The sequence below is a fragment of the Sus scrofa genome, chromosome 16, assembly GCF_054392235.1.
Source record: "Sus scrofa isolate SSC_HxYL_T2T_F1_AM1 chromosome 16, Sscrofa_HxYL_maternal_Yorkshire_Landrace_v2.0, whole genome shotgun sequence".
In the NCBI taxonomy this organism is placed as follows: Eukaryota; Metazoa; Chordata; class Mammalia; order Artiodactyla; family Suidae; genus Sus; species Sus scrofa.
Window position 1 is genome coordinate 61100608 of NC_139398.1, and position 26984 is coordinate 61127591.

Genomic DNA, 26984 nt, shown 5'->3' on the forward strand with positions numbered 1-26984 from the left:
GGTTAGGGATCAAACCTGCACCACAGCAGCAACCCGAGCTGCAACAGTGACAACGACAGATCCTTAACCTGCTGTGCCACAAGGGAACTCCACAAAATGATTGGAAGATTCATCCGTATTGCACAGATCAATGGCTTATTCATTTCCATTGCTAAGTGTGTATGCCTCTGTATGGGGATACTGCAGGCTGTTTACTCTTTTACTTGTTGAAGTATATCCCAGTTGTTTCCAACTTTTGGAAATTATGACTAAAGCTGTTGTAAACCTACACATATGGGTTTTTATGTGCACGTAAGATAGCCACTTGGATAAATATTATTAGATAAATATTGCTGTTGTTTTAAATCTCTAAGTTTGGGAGTAATTTGTTACCGAGAAAAAGATAGTACTCTTTTTTTCCCCCCGAACCATTTGAGTCTATGTTGCAGGTGTCCCTTTATCCATAATACTTCAGTTTGTATGTCTTAAAATATTCTTATATGATCACAGAAAAATGATTGAAATTTAGATCTAATTTTCATCCTTATTCAAATTTTACTAGTTGTCCCAATAATGTCACTTATAACAAAAGAAACTTCCCACATTACTCATTACACTCAGGTGGCATTCCTTGTTTGTTTTTAATCTGGTAAGATTCCCCAGTCATTGTCTTTCATAACACTGATGTTTTTGAAGATGATAAATCAATCATTTTGTATAATGTCCCACCATTTGCACTCATTTTCTTCCTTCCTGTTGAATTCAAAATATATTTTTAGTAGAAATACTGTAATATTAGGAGACAGATTATGCCAGTTTTTACTGTTATAAGTTATGTCAACTTTGATCTCTTAATTAAAGTCCTATCTGCCACATTTCTCAAATGTAAAGTTACTGTCTTCTCCCTTGCAATTAATAAGTATCTTGTGGGCCAACACTTTGAAAGTATGCAAATCTTCTTTCTCATTAAACTTTCACCCCTAGTTTTAGCCCTTTTTTTTTTGGCCGTGCCGATGGCAGTGGGAGTTCCCCAGCCAGAGATCCAGTCTTCATCACCGCAGTGACCCAAGCCACAACAGTGACAGCACTAATCCTTAACCCACTGAGCCACTAGGGAACTCCTAGTTTTAGCATTTATTGATTATTCTTGCCTGAGTCAATTATTACTATGTAGACTGCCAAAATGTGTTTTTCTACAGTTTTTAGTTGTTGTATTTATAAGGAAGTTTTTCTTTCCTACTATGTATTATTTTATAGCAATATGAATCAAAGCATTTTAAAGAACTTTGATTTTATATATATATCAGATTTAAATTTGGTAATATTAAGCATAGATTTTTCTTTTCTCCTCTCTTCTGCCTCCTTCCTTCCCACTTCCTCTTCCCTACTCATAGGCTTCAGAGCCTCAGCAAGGATTTATATGCTTCAAAGATAGGTTTGAAAAATTAGAACAAACCAAAAATCTAATTGGATTTCCAAACACATTTTTTTTTAATTCCTACCATCAGGAGTTCCCCTGTGGCTCAGCAGTAAGGAACTCTACTAGTATCCATGGTAATGCAGGTTTAACCCCTGGTCTCGCTCAGTAGGTTAAGAATTTGGCATTGCCACGAGCTATGGTGTAGGTTGCAGATGTGGCTTGGATCCTGCATTGCTGTGGCTGTGGTTAGGCCAGCAGCTGCAACTCCCATTTGACCCCTACCTAGTCTGGGAACTTCCATATGCCACAAGTTTGGCCCTAAAAAGCAAAAAAAAAAAATTAATAAAATAAAATTCCTGCTATCAACCATATCATGATATCTTATATCCTAAGAATGAAATTTAAAAGTATCCATCCCTGATTTATCTTGTGCGATTATCAGCAGAAAGGGGGTCAGGGGAGAAAATTGGTTGCTATACACAATATATTAATAACAAGCAAAGAAGAGACCATGGGTGGATGCTATAACCCTCCCCCCCCCCCACAACTAGTTAGAGCACTGGTTGACATGTATAACATCCTTCCTCCCCTGCTCATTCCAGATTCTCTTACTCTCAGCCAACCAGTAGCCCAGCACATTGGAGTACTTTAGCTGGTAAGGTGAACTAAACCTTTCCTAAAGTTCCACGCAGCAGTCCTCAGGACAGCACTCTGTTGTTGCCCACGCAGATCCTCTTTACAAAGCCTGTCAGCCATCTCCCTGATGATGAAAGATAGGCGAAGAACAGCGCACAGCTGCATTCTTCTCTGGAGCATTGCCCTTGGCTGACGGGCTCCGCCCTACCCAGCGATTTCTAAGACAGATACCCCAACAGAGCAGAATCCATGGGAGCAGCAGGCCACACCACCATTCCCAGTGATTCATTCACTTGGGAATTTGTACTTCCTGCTCCCATAGTCTCAGGCACTGTGGATCCAGAGGTCTTATTTTCCAGAGGTGAGATGCATAGGGACCTTGGAAAGAGTCTCTTGCTACTGGGTCATGTTAGGCTTTTTATGCCGTTAGATTAGCAGGTGAAAAAGGGACTTATCTTACTGGTAGGCATGATTGGCTTTGATAATCATCAGGAGGTGGGACTGTTACTAAATAGAGCAGAAAGGAAGGCTCCTGGCATTCAGACAATCCACTGGGGCTTTTTCGCTACTCTCAGTTCTGTTTATTCCACTCCAGAGACTTGGAAAGTAACTTCAGGTGGGTTCATGGATCCACTGGGCCTGCTCCTTGATCTGTCAATTTCTGTTAAAATCTCTCACTGTGATTATGGATTTTCCTATTTCCTTATTGTAGTTCTGTCAATATTTGCTTTACATACTTTATTTTTTTTTTTCCCTTTTCTTTTTACAGCCACACCCTCGGCATCTGAAAGTTCCTGGGTTAGAGGTCAAATTGGAACTGTATGTGGGGCCTACACCACAGCCACAGCAACGCCAGATCCAAACTGCATCTACAACCTACACTGCAGGTTGTGGCAATGCCAGATCCTTAACCCACTGAGTCGGACCAGGGATCGAACTCGCATCCTCACAGACAATAAGTTGTGTTCTTAACCCGACACAACAGGAATTCCTGCTTTACATACTTTAAAGATAGGTTGTTAGCCATACATAAATTATGGGTCATGATCGTTTCTCAGGAAATTGAATTTTTATCATTGTAATAAATTAAGTAAATTAAAATAAATATTATACTAGCTTTCTTTTGGTTTGAATTGCCTAATGTATACATTCCATTCTTTTTTTTTCTATTTTTCCTTATCACTGTGTGTCACTTAAAAATAGCAATTAGAAAACATAATTGGATTTGCTTTTAAAATCCAGTCTGAACATTTTTGTCTTGTAACTGAAAAAGTTTATCATGCATAGGTTGATCTCTACTTCCTATTTGTCCCACGGTGCTTCCTTTCCTTTCTCTTTTTTTCCCCCCTCTCTTTCTCTCTTTTTCTGATTGAAATTTTATCTTTCTTTCATCCCTTTTTATCTATTAATTTGAAATTTATATCACTTAATTTTATTATTTTATGGTGACCTCAGCTATTTTACATGCATTTTTTTATTATTAAAGTATAGTTGATTTGCAATGTTTCATCAAATTTTGTTGTACAACAAAGTGACCCAATCACACTCATTTCCCTGTGCTGTACAGTAGGATCCCATTGCCCATCCACTCCAGATATAAATAGTTTACATCCAAAAAACCCCACAAAATGCCTATCCATTCCACTCCTTCCCTTTTCCCCCTTGGGAGCCCCAAGTCTGCTCTTCTTGGCCATGATCTGTTTCTGTTTTTTGTTTGTTATTTTTAGATAGGATCATCTCTTCCATATGTTATATTCTACCAATTAAGTGATATCATTACATGAGATACTTAACACATCAATGATGTTTTAATTAACCAATGTTCGTTTCCTTTTTTTAAAACAATCCCTAGACCCTAGAATGTTTTATGTTCCATTATTGAATGGAATTTTAGTTCTGTTTCTTTTTTTCTAAAATACAGATTATATTTATTTATTGTCCATGCCCACAGCATGCCAAAGTTCCTGGGCTTGGGATCAAACCCGTGCCATGGCAGTGACCTGAGCCACAGCAGTGACAACTGCTGGATCCTTAACCCATTGAGCCACCAGGGAACTCCTACATTTATTTTTTATATCTGACTTTTGTTTAAATTTTTCCGTATCTTTCCTTACCATTTCAATTTGTATCTTGAATTTTTTGTCTAAAGACATTCTTTATATGAGAACAGACTTGAAATTTCCCTTAGTAAAAATTAATTTTTGCTTGTCTGAAAAAAATCTCCTAATTTTGCTTTCTTTCTTGAAAGTTATTTTGGCTAGGTTGATAATTCTAGGTTGACATTTATTTTCACTCAATACATTGAGGATATTTTTCTCCTCTCTTGAGCCTTATGTTTTTGTTATTGAGAAGTTGGTCTTCACTTCAACAAATTGCTCTTGTTTGCTTGTTTATTTGTTTGTTTTAAAAAACTTTTTTTTGTCTTTGGCAGATTTTTTGCCATGATGAATCTGAGTGTGGAAATATTTTAAATTTATCTTTCTTGGGTTACAGTGGACTTGCTAGGTCTGAAGATTTATGTCCATTAATAATTTTTATCCATTCTTGGAGTTCTCTTGTGGCACAGTGGGTTAAATATCTGGCTTTGATACTGTAGCAGCTTGGGTCAGGGTTGTGGCACGGGTTCAATCCCTGGCCCAGAAACTTCCACATGCCACAAGCACAGCCAAACAACCACAAAATAATAATAACTTTTATCCAGCGAAGCTTCCTCTTTTTTTTTTTTTTTTTTTTTTTTTTTTTTTTTGGTTACTTTTAAGTCCTCCCTTGGGGCATATGGAGGTTCCCAGGCTAGGGGTCTAAACAGAGCTGTAGCTGCTGGCCTACACCACAGTCCATAGCAACACCAGATCCGAATAGAGTCTGTAACCTACACCACAGCTCATGGCAACACTGGATCCCCAACCCACTGATTGAGGCCAGGGACTGAAATCACATCCTCAAGTATACTAGTTGGATTCGTTTCTGATATACCATAACAGGAACTCCTGTTTTTTTAATCTCTTATCTGCTACTGGAACTACCACTAAATGTTTGTTAGAATAGTTCACTCTATTATCTTTATCCTTTATCTATTTTTACTCTTCCTCACTGTCCTCAGAGTCTCTTCTTTCTCACTTATCTTCCAATTCACTAATTCTGTCTTTAGTTGTTAGAATTAGTAGTAGAATTAGTTTAGTAGTAGAATTAATCTGTCATTTTATTCTCCATCGAGTTTTGTTTTAATTATTTTATTAAAATAAACTAAAAGTTCTAGTTAATTATTTTTCAGATCTGGTCGTTTTATATTGTCTCTAATTCATTCGTTTTATATTGTCTCTAATTCATTGTTTTTAATCTCTCTTTGTTTCTTTAAGCATATTCAACATAAGTATTCATACTCTGCATCTGAATTTCAACATCTGGATTCGTTGTTTTTCTGATTCTGGTATCTTTCACTTACGGTGCCTGGTTTTGTGGTGTTTCGTGAGTTTTAAATTTGCTCTCATATTCCTTGGAATTTTATTTGTTCAAATTCTTAAGGTGTAGATTGAGCTTTTGTCCGCCAGAGAGGTTTTCTGTTTTCCTCTGCTACTTACCTGGCATGTAAGTAGCACAAGGCCGCAGACATAAGTTCTTTGCCTGAGGGTTGGTTTTTTTTTGTTTTTTTTTTTTTTTTTTGCTATTTCTTGGGCCGCTCCTGCAGCATATGGAGGTTCCCAAGCTAGGGGTCGAATCGGAGCTGTAGCCACTGGCCTACGCCAGAGCCACAGCAACATGGGATCCAAGCCGCGTCTGCAACCTACACCACAGCTCAAGGCAACGCCGGATCGTTAACCCACTGAGCAAGGACCGAACCCGCAACCTCATGGTTCCTAGTCGGATTCGTTAACCACTGTGCCACGACGGGAACTCCGGTTTGTTTTTTTTTTTTAAGGAACATAAATTCAGGGTACAAATTCATGTGAGTGCTAGCTTGTATTTGTGGTTATGAATTTTTAGCAGAGATTTGGCCTCTTCATCCAGTGTATAGGTCAAGATTCACAAGTTTCCCGACTTTCAGCTATACCCTACTTTCCAGCAAATTTATTTCTTGCTCACCTTCACCTTGATAATATTGCCTTTGGGGTCCCAAATTATGATAAAAGTGATTATTTATTTACGTTATGAAAAAATAAATAAAAATTTTTCCTTTACCTGCAGCAGATGAAAGTTCCCAGGCCAGGGACTGATTGAGCCACAGCTGTGACATATGGTGCAGCTTGCAGCAATGCTAGATCCTTTAACCCACCACACCAGGCCAGGAATGGAACCTGGACCTGAGCTGCTGCAGTTGGGTTCTTAACCCATGGTGCCATGGCGGGAACTTCTAAAGGTGATTTGGGGTTTTTTGGGGGGATGTGGGGTGCCACACTTGTAGCCTATGGAAGTTCCCAGGCTAGGGGTCAAGTTGGAGCTGCAGCTTCTGGCTTATACCAGAGCCACAGCAACACAGGATCCAAGCCCTGTTTGTGACCTACACCACAGCTCACGGCAAGACTGGATATTTAACCCACTGAGTGAGGCCAGGCATCAAACCTATATCCTCATGGTTACTAGTAGGGTTCATCACCACTGAGTCACAATGGGAACTCTCTGCATTTGGTGAGGGTTTGTTTGTTTGCTGCACCTGCACTTGAACCCTCACAGCAGCTGAGACTTGAGCCACAGCTATGGCAACACCAGATCCTTATCCCACTGAGCCCACGGAGTCACCAAGGAACTCCTAAAGGTGATGCTTTAAGTCAGTAGCAAAATGATGGAAAATTTAATAAACGATTGTGTGATAACTTGAAAAAATTAAGTTAGATCTCCGTATCACACCTTAAACTCAAATATATTCTAAAGAGATGAAAGAACTAAGAGTAAAAAATGAAATCGGGAAGATTGTAAATATACTCTTTATGTTCTCCCTCTCCTAAACAACTCAACAATTTGGCAGATGTTGTGGGGAAAATTTGACCACCACCTGAGTGCTCAGGATTAAGTCCCACCTATGAAATTGGACTTTATGGAGACAAGTGGGTAATATCCAGGAGTGTATCTATTACTTCATAACAAACCACTCCACAACTTAGTGGCTTAAAACAACAACAGTCCTTTATTTTGCTCATGAATCTATAATTAGGGCAGGGTTCAGAGGGGAAGCACATCTCTGCTCCGCATTTCATTGGCTGGGGTAGCTTGCCTGGGGACTGGAGGATCCACTGGCAAGATGTGTCTTTCAAGTGACTGATGAGTTGGTTCTAGCTGTTGATGGGAGGCCAGCTGGGAATGTGTTCCTTGGGCCTCATTCCTGGCCATCTGGGCCTCTTGCATGGGCCATGGGCTTCTTCACAGCATGGTGGTTGTGTTTTAAGATCAAGCATTCCAAGAGAACCAGTGGATTTTGTATAGCTTTTTATGACCTCTCCTCAAGATCATGTAACCTAATTTTCACTGTAGTCACAATCCTGCCCAGATTCAAGGGGAGGAAAGAGACCCTACCTCTCATTGGGAAGAAATGTCAAAGTCATAAGAACATGTGGGTTGGGAGATACTATTTTATTCTCTTTTTTTTTTTTCAAAAATACATCCTATCACCAGAAAAAAAGTTTGCTACAAACCTGCCACTTCAATGTGACCCAGTATGCAGGCCACTGAACTCACAGATGACCCTGCTGACCCAGGAAGGACCTGGGAAGTGTTGCTACATGATTATTTCACTGTGCTTTGGAATTTTCCATCAGAGGAGAAGCCACCACACAGCAACCCAAAAGGCACCACAACTGCTGACTCATCACAACTGTCATAAGACTTTTTGGATTTAAATCCTGTCTCAACCACTTACTAACTATATGACTTTGGTTTCTTCATCTGTAAACTGAGAGTAGTAATAACACATACTTTAGAAGATTGTTGGAGTTGCCATCGTGGCTTAGCTGTAACAAACCCGACTAGGGTCCATGAGGATGCGGGTTTGATCCCTGGCCTCACTCAGTGGATTAAGGATCCAGCATTGCTCTGATCTGTGGTGTAGGTCTCAGATGCAGCTGGGATCTGGCATGGCTGTGGTGTAGCCTGGCAGCTGCAGCTCCAATTCGACCCCTAGTCTGGGAATTTCCATATGCCGAGGTTGTCGCCCTAAAAAAAAAAAAAAAAAAAAAAAAAAAAAAAAAAAAAAAAAAGACAAAAGATTGTCATGAAGATTAAAGGAGTTAACTGATGTAAAGGCTTAGAACAGTGCCTGCCACATGGTTAACCTACAGGGGATTTTACCCCAGGGACAGATTCACTCTGCTCTGCCCCTATCTGCCCATGCTTCCAGGGTGAAATAAATGTTGCTTCCTGCCAGAGAGGCCTTCCAAGTTTTAGGATCCAAAGTGTCAACCAAAGAGTCACATGGAAAGGAGTTCCCGTTGTGGCATAGCGGGTTAAGAATCTGACTAGTAGTATCCTTGAGGATTTGAGTTCAATCCCTGGCCCTGCTCAGTGAGTTAAGGATCTGGCATTGCTGTGAGCTGTGGTGTAAGTTGCAGATGCCGCTCAGATCTCACGTGGCTGTGGCTGTGGCTGTGCCGTAGGCCGGCCGTTGCAGCTCTGATTTGACCCCTAGCCTGGGAACTGCCATATGCCACAAAAAGAGTCATGTGGAAGAGATTTAGGTCTGAGCACTATCAACTATCTTCTGAATAAACTTGTCATTTGGCCTGGGTTCTTCTGCTTCTGGCCACCTTAGGAAGACATCTTTTACCCCAGGTTGCTAGTTGTTTTCCACCTCAGAAGCAGGGTGCCCGCTAGGCTGCTCCTCTCTGGCCAGTATGGATGGTCTCCAGAAACAGCAGTGTGCTCCCCATCTGGAGCCCAAGTGGAAAGGCCCTCAGCCTTGATCAGGTAGTCAATTTTCTCCAGAAGCCTCTGAGCAGCCAGTGGCCCTGGTTAGTCAAACCATCACTGGAGACAATGAACCTGCAGGAAAACCACTGGTCATAGGAGAATCAACCTCTGGGGTATAAGAGGAGGTGACTTCCAATGAAAGCAAACTAAGGCATGAAATAGGACTGCTTTGTCTCTCCTCCTCCAATCCTCACTGAAATGGCAAAGAAATAGAAAAATAAATTCAAAGCAGAACAGCAAAACCAGAAAGTGTGCCTCCTGCAGACCCATACAGTAAGACATATTCAAAAAGAAATAAGAACTAATTGACAGAACAATCTAGAAGGGCAGAAGAAACTAAAACCCTTACAGAAAACAGGGCACTCCAGCAGTTAACAGAAAAAGCAATTGAGCCATACCCTTAAAGCAGCACCAACTCTCCTGGAATTGCTCCCACAGCTACTGGCTCCATGGTGTGGGCTCAGATGAGAGCTACTGGTACGGTTTTCTGAAGTACTTATCGAGGCAGCCCCAGAGCAGTGGTGTGGTGAAGGCAGGCTCTTGTGAGTCTGTGCACATCTCTTCCCAACTCCCATTCAGTAATGTTATACTGCTAGCTTGAACATGGCCAGAGCTGGAGACTTTATATCATGGAAATCAGCAAATGCTGCAAATCAGGCTTCTTCCCTCCACCCTGGAGCTGGGTGTTAAACATTTACTAGCACACCACTGCTCCAGAGTAAGCTAAAGTTGGAGAAAAAGAACAATGTCTTGAGGGTCAGGGAACCCATACCAAGAAGAGAAATTTACCTACGTAGTCTCCCTAGCCCTCCACAATCCCATGAGGCATATTTCCTAGCATCAAAACATGCATTCACTGCCAGGGAAACAGGATTTCACATTTGAAGTGAGGAAATGCATTCATCCCAACTATAAATAAAGTTCAGTCAGTCTAGACTTGCACCTGCAAAGAGGAATAGAAAACTAAGAACCAACAAACATTTCAAGGGAAACAACAGCATGAAAGACAGCATCACATTCAATATAAAGAACTAGATCATGCTTAAAAATATAAAGTTAATGGAAACAGATTAAATAGTATCCTCGGAGTTACTTGAAAGCATATTACATTCCAAAAAAGAGACAGTTCCTATGAAACACAATCAGACTTGATCAAAGTATAAACATGTAATTGCTAAACCTAAAAGTTTGTCTGAAATGCAGTTAATGAGTTGGAAAACTGAGTTGAAAGAGTCTTTCAAAATAGTATTCCAAAAGAAAAGAAGGAAGGAAAAAAGAAAAGAAGGAAGGAAAAAAAAAAAGAAGGAAGAGTAACATTAAGATTCATAGAGACCAGATACAAGAAAAATTGTAGGTATAGGACTGAGAACAAGAAGAAGACAATTATAAAAGAAATAAGAAAAGAACACTTCCCATAACTAAACACGGACTTGGATTGAAAGGGCCTCTTAAATGTCAGGCAGAATTAATGCAAAATTATCTTCTGAAGTTATCTATGTATTAACATGACAAAAATCTGGTTTTTCCTTCCTCTTCTAGAAACTACCTATAGGTAACATGAGGGTGAGAAACAGTAATGCCAACTCCATATGTGATGAAACAAGAAAGACCTGAAACGTGAAGTAGGAAGAAGGATTCCCAAAAGTGACAAGGGTCAAACAGATACTCCGTGGGACGCAAGGATCCAAGATATTCCAAGACTCCAAAGTAAAGTACATAGGAGTTCCCATCACAGCTCAGCGATAACGAACCAACTAATATCCATGAGGACTCCGGTTCGATTCCTGGCCTCACTCAGTGGGCTAGGGATCCAGCTTTGCTGTGAGCTGCAGTGTAGGTCACAGACACGGCTCAGATCTGGCATGGCTGTGGCTGTGGCTGTGGCCGGCAGCTGCAGCTCTAATTCAACCCCTGGCCTGGGAATTTCCATAAGCCACAGGTGTGGCCCTAAAAAAAAAAAAAAAAAAAAAAAAAGTGCGTAGCTTCAGATAAAAATCAGTAATGCTTTTGCAACAATGAAGTGAGGTTCTGATGGTGGTAACTTCTCTGGCTTAGTTTAGTACTGAGAAAAATCTGAGGAAGTAGATTTGAGCAAGAAATATCACAGACTAATCACATTTTTCAGGAAGCAGTTTGCTGTTGAGGGAGAAGGTGAGGGAGAAAGATGCATTGTGATGTGCCGACCTCAAACAAGCTTCAGGGAAGCAAAACACAAGGGAACTGACTCACCCACTTAACCCTGTGTTGTGAGTGTTTCTCCTGGCCTTGAATATAGCCCTGGCCTCTCTTGCACAAAACTCCATCAATAGCTAGTCTGAGGGAAACTTAACCTCATTTAAAATTGAATAAGTAAATAATTTTTTTTTTTTTTGAAAAAAACTACCTGAGGAACTCTAAAAAGAGGTAAGAAAGACTGAGGCGGGGAAACTATGCAAACCAAATGGTAGATGAAGAATTTCCACCATGGACCAGGAAAAAATGGAGACCAAAAACTTGCCATGAATGAAGTTTAAAATTGTTTTCTTTGTAAAATTCATCTGCATAAAACAAGCACACAAAGAACTTTAAGAGTTCAGGGAAAATAAGAACGTGAAGACATGTTTTTCTCCATGTTGATGAAACATGGGATAGCAGGGCCCAGAGCCCAGGATTACCTCTACCCAGTTTTACAGCAGGCATTTGTTTAGGGTGGGTTTGAGCCAGATTTCAGCTCCAGGGTACTTGGCTTATCAGCATACAGCATCTCCTAAGCTGTAGCTCTAGGCTCAAGGATAGGCATGGGTCCCAATTTGAGTACAGCAGGATGCTGTGATGTGAGAATGAGACACAGAGTGGCTGGAGCTGCTGGGAGAAGGTGGGCCATGTAGAAACAGGTGACGAGGCTGATGTGGTAGAATACAGAGCAGGGAGAAGGAGAGAAATCCAGGATGTGGTATGGATACCAACCCTCCGGATCCAACTTTCCCTAAAGCAAGTGCAAACTCTGTGCTCTTCAACTATTTAGCCAATACACTTCCCTTTTCTTGATTAGGTTCGGTTGGATCATCTGCTACTTGTAACCCAAAGAATCCTAACTGACGGAATGGGGAAAGCAACACAATATATGGAACACACGCCATTTGCCCAGCTCTGAGCTGGGTACTTTCACTGTAAGCTGTATTGTATAACCCTCCCTACAGTACTGCTTCTACATTATACATGTGGAAAGTGACTCTCAGGGAAGTAAAGGATCATGCGTGATGTCACATAAAGTCAATGGCAGAGCCTACTTTTTTATTTCAGAAGAAGGTTTTTCTTTGCAGCAGGGATAGCTGTTACTCTGATCTAGCTGGCAGCGGAACTCTACCCTCAGAGAGGCGAAGGGGCGTGTATTTGAGAAGAACAAGCAGCACATAGATTCACACAGATTTCACATAGAGGATATAGCCCCAGGTATCCGGGTAGGAGTTTTTGGTTGACTTTATTGAGGTATAACTGATGCAAAATAAAATGCACAACTCACAGGAAATTACATAACTCACTGAGTTTTGACAAACGTGTATGCACTTGTGTACCTACCACCACAATCAAGCTGTAGAAAATTTTGGAGTTCCCCCAGAGGTGCAGTAGGTTAAGGATCTGGCCTTGTCTCTGCAGTGGTTTGGGTTGTTGGTGAGGCCTGGGTTCCATCCCTGGCCTGGCAAAGTAGGTTAAGTATCCAGTGTTGCAACAGCTGTGGTATAGGTTGCAGCTGAATCTTTTTTTTGTTTGCTTGTTTTTGTCTTTTGTCTTTTTGAGGGCCTCACCCACAGCATATGGAGGTTCCCAGGCTAGGGGTTGAATTGGAGCTGTAGCCACTGTGCCTACACCACAGCCACAGCCATGCCAGATCTGAGCCGCGTCTGCAACCTACACCGGGTCCTTAACCCACTGAGCAAGGCCAGGGGTCGAATGCATAACCTCGTGGTTCCTAGTTGGATTGGTTTATGCTGTGCCACGACGGGAACTTCATGCTGTTGGGTCTTGGATTTCATCTCCAGTACAGGAATTTCCAAATGCTGCATGTGTGGCAAAAAGAAAGGAAGGAAGGAAGGAAGGAAGGAAGGAAGGAAAGAAAGAAAAGAAAGAAAGAAAGAAAGAAAGAAAGAAAGAAAGAAAGAAAGAAAGAAAGAAAGAAAGAAAGAAAGAAAGAAAGAGAAAGGAAGAAAGGATGGAAAAGAAAGAGGGGGGCAAAAAGGAGAGAGAGATATAAAATATTTCCAGTGTTCTAAAAATTTTCCCTTGTGCTTCTCTGCAGTTAAGCCCCGGCCCCCGCAACCACTCATCTGCTTTCCGTAACTAGATATTAGTTCAGCCTCTTCTAGAATGTAAAATAAATAGAATTATAGACTTGCAGTCTTTTATGCCTGGCTTCTTTGGCTCAGCATGACTGGGGATCCATCCTTGCTGTTGCATGTATCAGTATTTCAGCCCTTTTTATTGCTAAGTGTCGTTCTATTGTATGAATATACTGCTGTTTTTAATCCAATGGTCAGGATTTTTGAGACCAGCTTCTTGAGGAAACATCACAGCAGCAGCCCGCCTGGACTGGGGCTTTTGATCAAGAGGCCTTGGGAGGGGCACTGTGGTGTCTGAGATGTCCTGGAGGTGGCATGGTCCTACTGGTATGCTGGTAGTTCTGCTCCCGTGGCTTCGCCAGGGAGAGATGGCCTCTGAGCCTCCTCTTTGCCTCAATTCAATGGGCCTTCGTCTTAGCTTCGTGCTTGTCAGTTTTTCAGTACAGTCTTGACATTGACTCCGTGAGGTAAGAGAGGAGGACACAAAGGCTCAGGGAAGGGTGGCAGGGCTGGTTTCTTCCTCTTGGTGCATGCTTTCCCCCGCTTTTCTTTACCCCTGTTCTGTACAACATCAGCACCAGCACAGGAAGAGTCCTTATGGGCTTTCAGGTCAGCCCTTGGTGTTCTTGGCTACTGCACAGTATGGAAAAATCACTTGAAGGAACTTGCCTAGGATTTGCTAGGAAGAGGTGAACATTCTCTAATTTATATCAAAGACTGAAAAGGAATGTCTTTCAACGGGTACTGAATTTTTGGAAAAAGCATATGAGCAGCTCCTCTGCATTGTAGCTAAGTCAGACTTCTCAGCACTGTTATTTTGCTTTGTTGGGAGATGCTGAAGTTCATTTGCATATAGCTGGAAAGAGACTCTGGCTCTTGGCAAGGCAATTTCTAGCAAATCTGAAAGTATCTAGACTGTCTTAACCAAAACACTGCCAGGTGTGTATTTGATTTTTAAAATGTTGTTTATATGCTGCAAAAGCCAAATTGTGTGTGATTCATTTGAGAGGAGTGCCACACTGAAGAGTGCCAGAACTTGGGAAATGACTTTGGATCGAAGTTCCATTTCCCTGCTAAATGTGCCCTTTGAATCTAGTGCACTCTATCCCGTACCATCTTGATTCTCAGTTGCAGAGAATCAAGGCCCCTCCTCCCTTTTTTTTTTTTTTTCTCTTTTTAGGGCCGCACCTGAGGCATATGGAGATTCCCAGGCTAGGGGTCTAATTGGAGCTGTAGCCACTGGCCTATGCCACAGCCACAGCAATGCCAGATCTGAGCTGTATCTGCGACCTACACTGCAGCTCGGGGCAACGCCAGATCCTTAGCCCACTAAGTGAGGCCAGGGATCGAACCTGCAACCTCATGGTTCCTAGTTGGATTTGTTTCCACTGTGCCACGACAGGAATTCCCTCCTCTTATTTTAAACAGAAGGGGATTTGTTAAGGAATATTAGAGAATTTGCAAATCTTCAGGGTGTTTGAAGAATCAGACGTGGGAATGCATGCTCAGGAAAACAAAAAAAAAAAAAAACAAAACACAGCTGAGAGAAACAATCAGATGGAGGATTGTTCTAGAAAAAAACCTGATGCTGGGGACCAGAAACCTCTGCCACAGGATTCACCTGATGATGCTCTCATCTGCTGTGGCCCACCTTCCCTCATTCACTGCTGCATCCACATCTAGGGATGTGTAAGGCAGGCTGAAACTAGGTCACACATCTGCACCCTAGCAGCAAAGGATCTGGGAAATGTAGTTTTTAGCTCTTTATCTGCTGCAGACCACAGAGGCAAGCTCGGAGGGGCCTGGGATGGGTACTGTCAGTGGCTGCCACAAGCATTAACCTGAACTTGACAGAGACCATGCCAGTTGAGGATGGCTGCCAGAGTCTGTGTACTCTCATTCAAAGCAAAGTTTCAGTGTACGATTCTTGAGCCTCTACTTCCTAATTTATTATAAGACGTGGCTAAAAATTGAACCCTACAGGGCGTGATGATTACCTCAACCAACATCTGGCTTCCTACATGGTGTTCTCCTTGTGTGTGTGTCCAAATTTCCCTGTTTTATCAGGAGAGCAGTCATACTAGACTAGGGCCCACGCTACTCTGGTATGACCACATCCAAACTAATTTCATTTTCAATGACCCTATTTCTACCCAAGGTCACATTCTGAGGTATTGGGTAAGCCCAATGGACTTCAACATATGGTTTTCTGGGAAGACATAATTTAGCTTCTAACAAGATGATGCAAAAGCCTTTTAATTGGTCTCCCTACTTCCTTTCCTGCTTTATAGAATTCAGGGCAGTCTCTTAAGGACTTGAATCTGATCACTTCACCTTCCTGCTTTGAATTCTTCCGAGGCATCCTATCACACATGACATGCAATCCAGCCTTCTCACTTGACTCCCCACATCCTTGCACTCATCCCAGACATCTCACTAGCTTCACCTTTCACCACTCTTGTTAGCTCCAGACACCCAGACAATGCCAACTTCTTTCCCGCCTCAGGGCATGTGCCCTGGCCATTTCACCCTTGCTGGCATTGCCTTTAATTATATTGATAAACTAAGAGCTTCTTCTCAATCAGAATAAGTGACAGGATTATACTGGTGTAGAAGACAGTTATAGTGATTTAGAAGATTAGAACTCATTCTGAAGATTTAGATTTATTTTTGTATGGTGCAAATGAGTAGGTTAAAATCTTAACATCTGTAGCATCCTCTCTTCCAAATTTTTGAGTAGAGATTTTGTGGCAAATGGCAGAGGTATATATAACATAAAAAACATTTTTTTTTTCACTTCAGGAACATTTCTTATTCTGCTAGTTTCTGTTCTCAGAAAATATTAACAAGAAAATAATAATAGTATGCAATGGTAAGAATACCTGTTATAGTAATGCACATAATAGTAAGAATGATATTTCAAAACATCTCCTACTTAGCAGGATCTTGCATTCATCCTCAGGATGTGAGGAGTTCCCTTTGTGGCTCAGCGGTTAATGAACCTGACTAGGATCCATGAGGATTAAGGTTCCATCCCTGGCCTCGATCGGTGGGTTAAGGATCCAGTGTTCCCATGAGCTGTGGTGTAGGTCACAGATGTGGCTCAGATTCTGCATTGCTGTGGCAAGGGCCTAGGCCAGCAGCTGTAGCTCTGATTTGACCCCTAGCCTGGGAACCTCCATGTGCCATCCCTGGTGTGGCCCTAAAAGGCAAATAAATAAATAAATAAATAAATAAATAAATAAATAAATAAATAAATAAAAGAAGGTATGTAAGTCAGGATAATTTTCATTATGCTGCACTAACAAATAAGCCCCAGATCTCAGTACTTACAACAAGGGCATGTATACCAAGGGTCACTTGCAGCTCTGACCCATAAAGTCTTCACTTTGGGACAGACTGACCACAGCCTCTACCTGGGATGCTGCTGGACTCAGGGGAGAGAAAAGAGAGATGGTGAACCTTGAACTGGTTTTTAGGTATCTATCTACCTGACAAACCCACACATGGCTTCCGGCCACATTCTGTTGGCCAAAACAAATCATAGGGACACTCATGAGTATGACACGGTGGGAATGTATAATGTTCCCACAGGAAGGGCACCATAAATCCCAGGGCAAGCCTAAAGTCAATGAGCTGGGAAAGTATGATACTCAACGAGGGAAGAGCAGCAAATATGGAACAATAATATAATCTATCAAAGAGTTCATCTCCAGTTTGCCTTCTCTTTTATTTCCTCTTATTGCTTTTTTTCCATAGCAGTTTTTACAGTTGTACGTTGTAAATAAGTCTATACTTATTTAAAAACTCTGTGTGTGTGTGCGCGTGCGCATGCACGCGCGAGTGCACAAAGGCCTGGCCCATGGCAGGTTTTTGATAAATCATTATTGAATGAATGAATACAAAAGCACAAAGAAACATGGAAAGAGCCCAGGCTTTTGGATCACAATGTAGAATTAGGTATATGTGAATCCCAGCCTGTCTTTTTTTTTTTTTTTTTTTTTTTTTTGGTCTCTTTCTAGGGCTGCATCCACGGCACATGGAGCTTCCTGGGCTAGGGGTCTAATCAGAGCTGTAGCCACTGGCCTATGCCAGAGCCACAGCAACACCAGATCCAAACTATGTCTGCAACCTACAGCACAGCTAAAGGCAACGCCAGATCCTTAACCCACTGAGTAAGGCCAAGGATCAAACCTGCAACCTCATGCATGGTTCCTCGTCGAATTCATTAACCACTGAGCCACGACTCGAACTCTCCAGTCTGCCTTTTTAAATATGTGATCTCAGACAAGTTACCAAATATTGCTATGGCTCACTTTCTTCATGTTTAAAATAAGGCTGATAAAACTTTCACCAGAGTCGGCCCATAGATGGAACTATTTTATATTAGTTCTTTCCCCCTTTGTTGCTTTCCTGGCTGTCATTTTTTTGGTGTGTGTTTTCATGTTAGCACATATGAGCATGAAGATGACATTTGTTGTATTGCTGCAAATACAAAACAATGTTTTTATCCTGGCATTGGTTCAGAAACCTCATTCATTTGGCCTTGGCTGTGTTTTGTTTGATAATTTAACCCCACAGGACCTTAGTGACCTCTGGCTCTGCCACTGCGTCTCATATTCTCTAATTAAACTGCTCAATCTGGCTTTTAAAAAATGACATCTGTTGATATATTGGCTGTTTTGTTCCAGTTGATAAATTTGTTCTTCATACCTTTAAGTAAAGAATTTTTTTTTTTTTTTAATGGCCACCCACACGGCATGTGCAAGAAGATGCAGCTGCAACCTATGCCACAGCTCTGGCAATGCTAGATCATTTAACACATTGCACCAGGCCAGGGATTGAAGCCATGGCAGCTGGATTCTTAACCTGCTGAGCCAAAGCAGGAACTCCAGAAATATATATATATATTTTTAATTATAATGAGTCCTAGTCCCAAATCAATGAATGCGATTTTGCAGAATTATCCCTGGTTCTTTTGTTTTTGATGCAATAATTACCCTTGATAAACAGAACATCATGCATCCTCCATCCAACATTCAAAGATTATGGTCTTTGGAGTCAGGCAGGCCTTGCAAGGTTCTTGCTCTACCATCCTGTTCATTAGGTGGCTTTGAACAAATCACTTGCCCTCTTGGGAGCCCTCATTTATCTTGCATGAAATAGAGATTATGTCTGAATGGTCCCCTATCCAGACAGGACAGGCGCTGCCTATAATGTCATATCCAAATTGGCAGCTTTTTCTGGCTCATGTGGTGAATGACACTTGGGGGGGAAGAACACTGGAGAGAAACGAATATAAAAACATGAATGTACTGACAAAAACATCTTAGCTTTGAAGCCCCTGGACATACCAGGTGACCCTGAGATGACATGTCAGGTACAGGTGAAAACAAGAGTGAATAAAGGATGCTCGTCAAATGGCAGCTACGCTTTGTTATGGATGCTACCTCATAGGCATATAGCTGCAACTGTTTTCTGTAGAATGTTGGCATTTCAGTTAATATCCTTTGGCCAAAAGAAACCTACCCTGGATGCCTTAGACCAAAAGAGGTCTTGAGAGTAAGAATCATGGGGGAGTTCACAGACTGGGAAAAAAGAGCTGGTCCACCTCTCTATGGAAGGTCCAGGGAAGCACTGGGGCTCCTACAGCAGGAACACAGACCTCCTCTGGAGGCTGCTGTCTAATAGCTCAGCTCTGACTTGTATTCTCTTTATTGTGGTGAAATATACATAATACAAAATATACCATTTGAATGATTTTTTCCCTTTTTTAATTTAATTTTAATGTTTTTGGCCACCTGGGGCATTTGGAATTCCTGGGCCAGGAATCAGATCTGAGCTGCAGTTGTAACCTACGCCGCTGTGGCAATGCTGAATCCTTAAACCACTGCGCCTGGCCAGGTATTGAACCTGCACCTCAGCACGCCAGAGATGCCACAGTAGGAACTCCCATTTTAACAATTTTAGGTGTAGAGTTCAGAGACATCAAGCACATTCACAGTGTTGTGCAAACCATCACCACCATCGGTCTCTAGAAGTTTTTTCTCTTCCTCACCTGAAACCCTGTACCTATTAAACACCAAGTCTCCATTCTCCCTGCCCCCAGCCCCTGACAACCACCATTCTACTTTCTGTCTCCATGAACTTGACTACTCCAATATCTCATGTAAGCGGAATCATACCATAGTTTGCCCTTTTGTTAACTGGCTTATTCCACTTAGCGTAATGTCCTCAAGGTTCATCCAAGTTGTATGTGTCAGAATCTTTCCTTTTGAAGGCTGAATAATATTCCAGTGTGTGTATATATGGCATTTTGTTTATCAATTCATCTGTCGATGGACACTTGGGTTACTTTCACCTTTTAGCTATTGTGAATAATCTTGCTAGGAGCAGGGGTGTGGAAATAGCTGTTTGGGTCAATTTTGGGGTGTATATGAAAATACTATTTTCAGTTTTTTGGAGGTACATACCCAGAGGTGGCTTGTTGGCTCATACGGTCATTCTATTTTTAATTTTTTTGAGGAGCTTCCATAATATTTTCCATGCTGGTCACACCATGTTTATTCCCACCAGCAATGCAAAGCACAAAAGATCCAATTTCTCCATATATTTGCCAGCGCTTGATACTTGCTGCTCCTCTGATGATAGCCATCCTACTGGGTATAAAGCAGTATCTTGTTGTAGTTTTGATTTGCATTTCCTTAAAGGTTAATGATGAACATCTCTCCATTTATTTATTGACCACATGCAAATGGTATCCAAACCTTCTTCAGAGTCATGTCTTCTTTAGACTTTTGTCTATTTTAAAATTTGAGTTGTAGGGGTTCCCTTATCAGCCATGATTTGCAAATCCTTCTACTCTGTGGGTTGCCTTTATAATCTGTTAATAGTGCCTTTTGATGCATGTAAGTTTTTACTTTTGATGTATTCAAAATGTAACTGTTTTTTCTTTTGTTGTCTGTGCTATTGGTGTCCATTTTCAATCCACTGTTGTGAAGTTTTCACCCTACATTTTCTTCTGAGAGTGTTACAGTTTTACCTCTTCCTTGTAGGTTTTTGATCCAGTTGGAGTTAACTTTTATATACTCGTGCTAGGTGAGGGTTCCACTTTATCCTTTTTCATGTAGAGATCAAGATTTCCCAACAACATTTGTTGAAAAGACAGCTCTGACCTCTGTGTCTCCAGCTCAAATTTCAGATGCCTACAGGGGGTGTAGGTCCTGTGCTCATCCTATGTGGTCAGGGGAGTTGAGGGCTGCAGCAGGCAGGAAAGAAAGTGCTAGGTGACCAAGTAGTGTCACTACACCCAGAGACAGAATGCTAATCATGAGCAATTGTCATTTGAAGACAAGGAATCGGCTAGATTCATCCAATTATTTACCTTGGTAACAAAGAGAGAAGAGACAAGGTTGAATTCTGAGTATCCTCTTTCTAGTAAAGAAAAATATCACTTTACAAACCTCCCAGGAATAATAATTGCCAATTTGAATAATGTGCTTTATGATGCTCAATCACTATGAAAGTCCTTGAAAAATTAAAAGCACTTTCAACAGGACAGACCCTGAGTCCAAGTATCTCCAAAAAGACTTATATTGACAGTCGAGGCACCTTGCGTTGTTTCTAAACAGGGAACTGAGTTTTGTTCTTGTAAATGTGTTCCGCCTCCAACTTTACCTAAACTTTTTTCCCCCTGAAAGACTGTATGGTTTAGGATTTTATCTCAAAGTGCGGCCACACCAGCTTTTTTCCTTTTGTTCCTTTACCTGTAATTAAGAGGGTTTTCTTTGCAAAGCTGCAAATAGATTTCCTTTTGCTACAAGTGAATCCAATAAGGTGATGACGAAAGAAATCGGAGAGAAATCTAAATTACCTGTTCTTACAAAGAGAGGGTGAAATGGATGCTAGGCTGGTAAAACTCAACACATGATGCCTGACAAACGGCCTTTGCTAAGACAGAATGTAAAGTGAAGTAATTTTTCCTGATATGTCTCTCTGCCTGATATTTCATAGACAGGATCTCATTTAACCTTCTTATCAGCCTTACCTGGAATATAGTAGTATTTGCGTTTTCAAGCAGTGGGGGAAAAAAAAGAGGTCAGAAAGGTGAAGGAAACTTGACTAAGTTTCCACGGTTGGCTAGTAGTGGTGTCAAAGTTCAAATCCGGGTCTGTCTGACTCGGTTTCTTTCCACTGTGGACCCATGTTACTTTCTCACAGAATTAGGACACTGGGGATTTAGATTGACCAGTGATTATGTTGTCAGGAGGGAAAATAAATGAAACCAGTGGCAGGAGTAACTGGGAGGAAAGCCTCAGCTTGTGAATTCTCTTGTGAATTAAAGGATAGCCCAACAGACGGATTGCTATTTTTTTTGTGTATGTCTTCACAGAGCATTGCTTTACAGTCTCAAGAGCCTGCTTCAGCATTTTCTCGGCAAAGCCTCTCCCCTGGTCTTTGTGATTTCTGTCCATGGCTTAGAGAAGATTCTCTGAGGTGACTTAAATAGATTCTATATTTACACAATATAAACAAGTTTTCTGGATAATCCTGCCTTTTATCTTAGCTCAGGTTATGATCTGGCCAGTAAAAGCATTAATTTTTTTCCCAACAAAATTGAAACTCATGGCAATTGTATACTGTGTGATGCAAAAGATATTTATCATTTAGCATAGGAATATAAATGCGATGAGGACAGGGATGTTTGTTTTATACAGCGATTTAGTCCCAGCACCTAGAAAAGCACTTGGCCAATAGTAGGCACTCCATAAATCTTTATGGAATGCATGATGGCATTGGTACCTGTTCCATTTCTTCTCAGAGAACTGGCTCTGGCCACAACCCCAGAAAGTCAGGTGGGACCACAATGACTCCACATTCTCTCTCAAGACTGAGGGATTTAGAAGGGGGTAGAGGGAGAATACCAGAGTCATAATACAGGGGGGCCAGGCTCGGTAGGGTGCTTATGGCAGCCCAGAGCCATGGGCCAGGAGCAAAAACAAAACAAAACAAAACAAACAAACAAAACCTAGAAGAACGTCAGTATTGCTGAACCAATCTTCATTTCCAACTCCAATTTCCCTAGCTGGCTTAGATTCCTTTGCCTTTTTAGACTTAAAATTTTCTTCAAAAATTTAAAAAAAAATTTTTTATTACAGTTGATTTACAATGTTCTGGCAATTTCTACTGTACAGCAAAGTGACCCAGCTATACATTTATATACATTCTTTTTTTCATATTGTGGTTGGATATAGTGTCCTGTGCTGTGTAGCAGGACTTCATTGTTTATTCTAAATGGAATAGTTTGCACCCACTAACCCCAAACACCCAGTCCATCCCATTCCCTCCCCCTCTTCCTTGGCAACCACAAGTCTCAATTTTCAAAGCTGAGACTTCTATTTCCAGCAGGATGGAGGAGCAGAGACTGGACTGATCCTTGTATCTGAAACAAGTGATAAACTGGGCAGAAAATGTGAAACGGTGGTTTTCAAGATGCTGGACATCAGACAATGAAGGACAATGACCTTTGAGAGATAGGAACCAAGGGAGGTGAGCCTTACAACCCGGCCCAGCTTCCTGGCTCAAGGGAATTTCCATGGTGCAGGAAAGAGGAGCACAGGCGGAGTCTGGTGGAACCCTTGAGTTGAGGAGACAGAATTGAGAGTCCAGGGACATCAAGGTAGCTAGAGGTCACAGAAAAGAGGACTGGAAAGGAGAGACCTGGAGGGAGAGAGAGAGAGAACTCCAGAGATCTTCAGAATCCCTCAGAGTATTCAGCAGGAAACTAATCAGTGTCTGATGGGAGTAAATGGGAGTGTGACAATTACGGGGAACAGTATCTGGAACTCACGTTTGGCCAGGAAGAGTATTTGTTGCTTCCAGACAACCATGACTGGAAACCCTCATAATTCACAGGGCGTTCGGTAGAGTACACAGAAGAATCTTCATTCAGTCATGGAAAATAATTAGTCCCAGACTAAACACTTGCCCTGGTTCCACCTAACAAGCCCTCAAAGCAATACCTGAAAGGATCAGTTTCGAAATAAATGCGTTCTAGAACAAAGCTCAAGAACATGTGTAGGATGGAGTTCCCACTGTGGCGCAGTGGAAACGAATCTGACTAGCATTCGTTTGATCCCTGGCTTCGCTCAGGGGGTTAAGGATCTGGCGTTGCCTTGAGCTGTGGTGTAGCTCGCAGACATGGCTCAGATCTGGCGCTGCTGTGGCTGTGGTGTAGGTTGGCTGGCAGCTGTAGCTCCGATTCAGTCCTTTGCCTGGGAACTTCCAATATGCCTCTTGTGCGGCCCTAAAAAGCAAAAAGCAAAATAAATAAATAAATAAATAAAAAGTAAGATGATAAAAAGATCCTGAAGATTTTGTACCCTACAAGATAAAATTCACCATGTATGGTCAAAACTTGCCAGGCAGGTAAAAAAAATTAGAAAAATGCAACTCATGATGAGAAGTAAAAGCAATCAATTGCACTGACACAGAAGTTGGAATGAGCACAGAGGGACAGGGAAACAATTATGAGCACTATATTTCATACATTCAGGATGGTAAGTAAAGGCATGGAAGATGTAACAAAGACCCAAAATGAACTTCTAGAGGTGAAAAGTACGAAATGTGAGAAAAATCACCAGGGGAGTTCCCGTTGTGGTTAAGGACCCAATGTTGTCTCTCTGAGGATGCATGTTCCATCCTTGGCCTCGCTCAGGGGGTTAAGGATCTGGAGTTGCTGTGGCCGAGGAGTAGGCCTGAAGCTGCAGCTCTGATTCAATCCCTAGCCCTAGTCAGGGAACTTTCATAAGCTGCAGGTGTGGTGGTAAAAAGTAAAAAGAAAAAAACCCCTACAGAAGTCAGAAAAGCAAACGATTACATTTAGAATGGGTAAGCAATGAGGTCCTACTGTACAGCAGAGGGAACTATATCCAGTCTCTTGGGATAGACCATGATGGAAGATAATAAGAGAAAAATTATGTATAAAATATATATATATGTATGTATGTATGTATGAATGACTGGGTCACTATGCTGTACAGCAGAAATCAACTCAACACTATAAACCAACTATACCCTAATAAAAAAGAAATTTTTAAAAAAGAGTGACCTAGGAAGAAGAAAAAAAGAACCAAGGGCAGAGGTAGCAACAACAAAAGCACGCACATAATGCCTGCTGAACTACCTCTCATCCACTACCCAAAGAGATATTTGTTGATTTAAACATTTTAAATACTATTGATTTTTGAATTGTATAAGCTATAGGAGAAGAAAATCTGATGTGGGATTAGGATTGTCAGAGAAGTTACATTTATGGTCTAAAACAAGCATTCTAGTTACTTAGGATCAGCCAAGGTTTACCTCTTTTCACTAACATTATAAACAATCACTTTTGGTGTAAAATTAGCTTTAATAATCCCCAAGCCTCCCAAATATATATCCTTTGTTATACTTGACAGTTCAGTTGTTTTATGTAGTCTTTTATGAGCTTTAGCTCCCCCTCTGATAGCGTGCCTTCTCTATTCATTTACTTTTACGAATTCTAAATAAAAATTTGTTGAAAAGCATCATTTGAACTTCTCCCTCCCTGCAGCGCCTAAATCACTGGGAAGCTTAAAAGACAAGCCAATTTGGGAAACAAAGGTGCTTTTGTGCTAAGCTTTACATTCCCAGCAGGATCTAATGCTAATACCTGCTTGCGGTTATATTTGGTTCCTGATGCTTGTGGGGGAGATTTTTTATAGAACAAAACGGAAGGTTTTGTTTCACCTTGGCTTCAAGAAAGAAAACATGGAGAACACCCTAAACCTTTAGCCAAACTGTAAGTGCCTCCGAAATTCACACCCCCAGCAGAGTGCAAAGCCCCCTGTGATTTAAGCTGCCTTTTACTCTTTCCTGTTCCCTCAGCAATGATGTTCAGAAGTAAGTTTGCCGGCAAGAGATCTCAGGGGTCTGTCCTGGAATCATGAGAGCTTGTTCAACTCTTTTTGTTTTCCTGAGACAAAATTATCCTAATAGATATTCAGAATCTTCTCTCCTGTAGCTCTGTTCCTGAGCCTTTTTTTTGGGGGGGGGTGTTCTGTTATGGATAAGGAGGAAATTGGATGCGCTGACAGTAAAAATGGCAGAAATTTGCTTGTCCGAGAAATACCACTCGACCGCTACAAAAGTGATGTATGTATATATTATGTTGATTTGATCACCTAGACCTATCAGGCAAAAGAGTTGAGAGAAAAAGATGCTGGTCGGTATGGAATAGTTTGGAAGGAATTATGGGGATTTTTCAAGCAAAGGAAAACAAAGGCTTTTTTTTTTGAGCAGCTGCTGAGCTTGAGAGGAACAAGGATATGAGGAAGTGTGCTAGGAGTGGCTAGGAGTGTCATTTCTTTCCAAAGAGGTTTTGGTTAATATTTAAATTTCATGTCAAATCGTTTTTGGCTGTTGAATGTGATGCCACCTGAGCCCAGACCAGTGGCCACTGGGCTTTAATTTAAACAGCAGTGAGCATTGGCAGGGTCATTGGCTATAGGAGGACTCTGGCACTGGGGGCATTTCTTGCCAAGACAGAAATTTTCCTCCTCAAATTGGCCTTACCCTGACCTCCAGCTCCTGTTACCTCCGTCCTGTAGTGTGTTCTTTTGGGGTTTCGTCCCATTGGAATAATCCCAGGGGGGCTTCTCTCCTCCAGCTCAGGCCCCTCTGTCCTTTATCCTGGAGAAAAGGACAGGCCCCTACCTCCACCCCTACTTCCCACCCCTACCCTCCCCCCTGCAGCTCCTGACTTCCAGGATTAATGCTCAATTTTCCCTCCCCGTGTGCTTCTCCGTAGTTGCAGTGGAAACACTTCAGGAAGGGTGAATAGAATGTGGGAGATTAGGAGTTCCTGTTGTGGCTCAGTGGTTAACATCTGACTAGGAACCATGAGGTTGCAGGTTCAATCCCTGGTCTTGCTTAGTGGGCTAAGGATCTGGCATTGCCATGAGCAGACGCAGCTCTCTGGCATAAGTCGGCGATTAGACCCCTAACGTGGGAACCTCCATGTGCCACTGGTGCAGCCCTAGAAAAGGCAAAAAGACAAAAGAAAAAAAAAAAAAAAGAAGTGGGAAGTTAAATGTTCAGGTTCTCATGACTGTCTTGAACTAGAATTTTTGTGTTTGTTAAAAAAAAAAGGAGAGAAGGAGGAAATAAAATCCAGAAGCTTGGGGAATGACGACTTTAAGATTAGGTTAAACATGGCTTAAGACTGTAAGAATGCAGTTCTTTGGGCATGTTTGTGGCAGAAACTGTGTCTGTGATCCTGACCCACGACCTCCGGTGTCACTGTGTGACAATGAGGCTGAAGATGAGAGAACAGAGCTGGGAGCAGAGGTATAGGAGGGTCTGCCATTGGTAATGCAGTCTTTTCCTTTAAAACCAAGGTGCAGTTTGTAGTGGCTAATTGAATGGAATTAATTATTCTTTAGGTTTAGGGTTTTTAGGGAGAAAATTGTATCTTCCAATGTGGTGTGAGGTTCTTAAGGAGATAAGGCTGTTGGCTTTCTAATGAGCCCCCCAGGGGCACACACCTGGAAAGGGCCAACTGGGTCCTATGCTCCGTGCCAAGACCTCTACAAACATCATGTCATTTAATACAGCAATCCTGGTATGTCATCACCATTTTACAGAGGAAGAAACCAAGCTGAGAGAGGAGAGAGGGTACAGCAGTTAACAGTGGCAGGATAGGGACAGGAAACCTGGCG

At 41.7% G+C, this 26984-nt stretch overlaps 1 protein-coding gene across 1 annotated transcript in view; it reads left to right on the forward strand.

Moving 5' to 3' along the window:
• Positions 1 to 6698: 6698 nt before the first annotated feature.
• DRD1 (dopamine receptor D1) overlaps positions 6699 to 26984 on the forward strand; it is a 600123-nt gene continuing 579837 nt past the window's right edge. Inside the window, exons 1-2 of the mRNA XM_085001473.1 lie at positions 6699 to 6785; positions 10469 to 10636. The gene's annotated coding sequence lies outside the window, so the exon portion shown is untranslated. The remainder of the gene's footprint in view (positions 6786 to 10468; positions 10637 to 26984) is intronic.